A 4,365-nucleotide genomic window follows, 5' to 3' on the forward strand; every position below is an offset into this window, starting at 1 on the left:
AGAAGTAAAGTGGGGCAAAAGATCCAATTTCTCATGGGGATGATTTGCCCTGTGATTGTCTCAATGACAGTGGCCCCAGGCCCCACCCGGTAGCCTCTAGAGGGGGGGGGGGCAAATGATCTTATGAAGAAGTAAAGTGAGGCAAAATATTCAATTTCTCATGGTTGGGGCCGCTGGATCGTGCCGCGAGTGAGAGTGGTGAGTGAGTGGAAGGATTTGGGTGGCGCGGCCGAGGAAGAAGACGCACTTTTGATGTTTTTCTTATGGGCAATTATTTTTACTTCCTCCGATCTAGTGTAAGACATTTTTTTCGAGGATACGCAAATTGCGTACCTTAGCTTTATAGATAAAGAGAAATGAGACACACAACAACGTCAACCACTCGTTGCGAACAACGAAGGCGACCCACTCCACACCCGGATCGTACAAGGACAACCAAATACAACAACACGACAACACAACTACGACACAAAAAGCCTACCCTACATCGAACCCCTTGCCGCGTCTCGGCCGACACTGAAGACCTCCGAAGAACAACAACTCCAGCTTCCTTGGATAAGCCGGCGACGACCGTACATGGCGCCGAAGGAGAAAGATCCGGGCAGCGGTGAACGCCGGAGGAGCGCGTCATGGGACCTCGAGTCTCCCAGCACAATGCTCCCAACAGAGTAACAACCTCAAGGACGTTGCCATCATGCCGATCCTATGAATCAAGGCTTTCGCCCCGGAGACAGCTGCCGAAACAAGGTCGCGAGGAAGATGGCGTTGCACTCGGTGAAGCCTTCAGGAAGGTGAATGACACCCGTAGGTGCCATCAACGCCGGTCCGGCCACAACCGAACAAGATTTTCATCCGTAGCACCGCACATCTCCACCGCTATCGTTTTGGGGTTATGCATTAGAGACAGCTGCATTCACGTTAAATATGGCGCCGTCTAAAATCTGTTGAGATGACACCGTATGAACTGTGGTTTAGCAAGAAACCTAAGTTGTCGTGTCTTAAAGTTTGGGGTTGCGATGCTTATGTGAAAAACTTTCAGCCTGATAAGCTCAAACCCAAATCGGAGAAGTGCGTCTTCATAGGATACACAAAAAAAATTGTTGTGTACACCTTCTATCACAGATCCGAAGGCAAGATCTTTGTTGCTAAGAGTGGATCCTTTCTAGAGAAGGAGCTTCTCTCGAAAGAAGTGAGTGGGAGGAAAGTAGAACTTGATGAGGTAATTGTACCTTCTCCCGAATTAGAAAGCAGTTCATCAAAGAAATCAGTTCCAGTGATGCCTACACTAATTAGTGAGGAAGTTAATGATGATGATCATGAAACTTTAGATCAAGTTACTACTAAACCTCGTAGGTCAACCAGAGTACGTTCCGCACCAGAGTGGTACGGTAATCCTGTTCTGAAAGTCATGTTACTAGACCATGACGAACCTACGAACTATGAGGAAGCGATAATGAGCCCAGATTCTACGAAATGACTTAAGGCCAAGAAATCTGAGATGGGATCCATGTATGAGAACAAAGTATGGACTTTGATTGACTTGCCGGATGATTGGTGAGCCATTCGGAATAAATGGATCTTCAAGAGGAAGACAGACGCTGATAGTAGTGTTACTATCTACAAAGCTTGAATTGTCGCAAAAAGGTTTTCGACAAGTTCAAGATGTTGACTACGATGAGATTTTCTCACTCATATCAATGCTTAAAAGTCTATCCGAATCATGTTAGCAGTTGCCGCATTTTATGAAATCTGGCAAATGGATATCAAAACTACATTCCTTATGGTTTTCTTAAAGAAGAGTTGTATATGATGCAACAAGAAGGTTTTGTCAATCCTAAAGGTGCTAACAAAATGTGCAACCTCCAGCGATCAATCTATGGACTGGTGCAACCATCTCGGAGTTGGAATATATGCTTTTATAAGTTGATCAAAGCATATAGTTTTATACAGACTCGCGGTGAAGTCTGTATTTACAAGAAAGTGAGTGGGAGCACTACAACCTTTCTGATAAGTATATGTGAATGACATATTGTTGATCGGAAATGATGTAGAATTTTCTTGAAAGCATAAATGAGTGTTTGAAAGGAGAAGTTGCTTACATATTAAGCATCAAGATCTATAGAGATAGATCAAGATGCTTGATAAGATTTTTCAAATGAGTACATACCTTGACAAGTCTTTGAAGTAGTTCAAAATAGAATAGTCAAAGAAGTTGTTCTTGCCTGTGAGGTGTGAAGTTGAGTAAAGACTCAAAATCCGACCACGGCAGAAAATAGAAAGAGAATGAAAAGTCATTCCCTATACCTCGGTCATAGGTTCTATAAAGTATGCTATGCTGTGTACCAGACCTATTGTGTACCTCACCATGAGTTTGGCAAGAGGGTAGAATAGTAATCCAAGAGTGGATCACTGGACAACAGTCAAAATTATCCTTAGTGAAATAAGGACATGTTTCTCGGTTATGGAAGTGACAAAAAGTTCGTCGTAAAGGGTTATGTCGATGCAAGCTTTAACACTGATCGGGATGACTCTAAGCCTCAATCTGGATACATATTGAAAGTGGGAGCGATTAGCTAGAGTAGCTTCGTGCAGAGCATTATAGACATAGAAAAATTTGCAAAATACATACGGCTCTGAATGTGGAAGACCCGTAGACTAAACTTCTCTGACAAGAAAAACATGATCACTCTTTGGGTGTTAATCACATAACAATGTGAACTAGACTATTGAATCTAGTAAACCCTTTGGTATTAGTCACATAAGATGTGAACTAATCACATAAAGATGTGAACTATTGGTGTGAAATCACATAACTACGTGAACTAGATTATTGACTCTAGTGCAAGTGGGAGACTGAAGAAAATATGCCCTAGAGGCAATAAAAGTTGTTATTTATATTTTCTTATATCATGATAAATATTTATTATTTGTGCTAGAATGGTATTAACCGGAAACTTAGTACATGTGTGAATACATAGACAAACAAAGTGTCCCTAGTATGCCTCTACTTGACTAGCTCGTTGATCAAAGATGGTTAAGTTTCCTAGCCATAAACATGTGTTGTCATTTGATGAATATGATCACACCATTAGAGAATGATGTGATGGACAAGACCCATCCGTTAGCTTAGCACTATGATCGTTTAGTTTATTGCTATTGCTTTCTGCTACCTCTTGAGTATGCGTTGGTTTTTTCTTGAAGAGGAAAGGGTGATGCAGCAAAGTAGCGTAAGTATTTCCCTCAGTTTTTGAGAACCATTGTATCAATCCAGTAGGAGATAATACGCAAGTCACCTAGTACCTGCACAAACAATCAAGAACCTTGCAACCAACGTGATAAAGGGGTTGTCACTCCCTTCACGGTCATTTGCGAAAGTGAGATCTGATAAAGATAGTAAGATAAATATTTTTGGTATTTTTGTTGTATAGATTGGAAAGTAAAGATTGCAAAATAGTAAACAAGATGTGATAATAAAAAGAGATGCAATATAATAAGGAAGAGACACGGGGGCCATAGGTTTCACTAGTGGCTTCTCTCATGATAGCATGTATTACAGTGGGTGAACAAATTATTGCCGAGCAATTGATAGAAGAGCGCATAACAATGAGAATGTAACATCCCAAATTTTCAATTTGGAATCTAATACATAGATCATTCATGCATATCATATTTTGTTGCATTTCGTTTCGCGATCCTCGAAATTCTAAGCAACTCAAGGACCCTCGGAGAGAGTTGGAAATTTCACTGTTTCCATATTTGAATTTTTATCAAATATTAAACGAGGATTTTTTGTTTTAATAAATTTTCTCCTCAAAAATATTTCATGTTAAAAAAAATATGAGAGGAGATAATATGACCTCTCCAAAATAAATGAAATATTGGATGAAAATATTAAAATCAAATATTTGATTGTATTCTGATTTTATTGTTATTTTTTGCATTAGAAAAATTGTATATTTTCAAAATTGCATTTCAGAGCCAAGAAAATGTTCATCTTGTTCTAAATATTTTATTTAGACGGTGGAAATTTATTTTGGCATTTTTAGATTTTTTATTTATTTTTATAGGATTTATTTTTGATGGAATCTGCTTTTCTAAAGGAGAGAGCCCGCCGGACCGAGCTGGGACGAGGCCCAGCTGGCCCAGCCACCCCGCGCCGCCGTCTCCAACCCGGAGACCGCGACCGCCGCCGCCGCTCGCCGTGGCCGAGTCGGGCATGCCACCCCGCCTCCCTTCCCCAAGCCACCACCCCCCTCTTTAAAGCCGACCCGAGACCCCCCTGGAGCCCCGAAGCCGAGCCGCCGCCACCGCAAGTTGCCCGCCCCGCCGCCTTGCGTTGCTGTCGCCGCCGTCGCATGCCGCCGC

The sequence above is a fragment of the Triticum dicoccoides genome, chromosome 6A (assembly GCF_002162155.2).
Source record: "Triticum dicoccoides isolate Atlit2015 ecotype Zavitan chromosome 6A, WEW_v2.0, whole genome shotgun sequence".
In the NCBI taxonomy this organism is placed as follows: Eukaryota; Viridiplantae; Streptophyta; class Magnoliopsida; order Poales; family Poaceae; genus Triticum; species Triticum dicoccoides.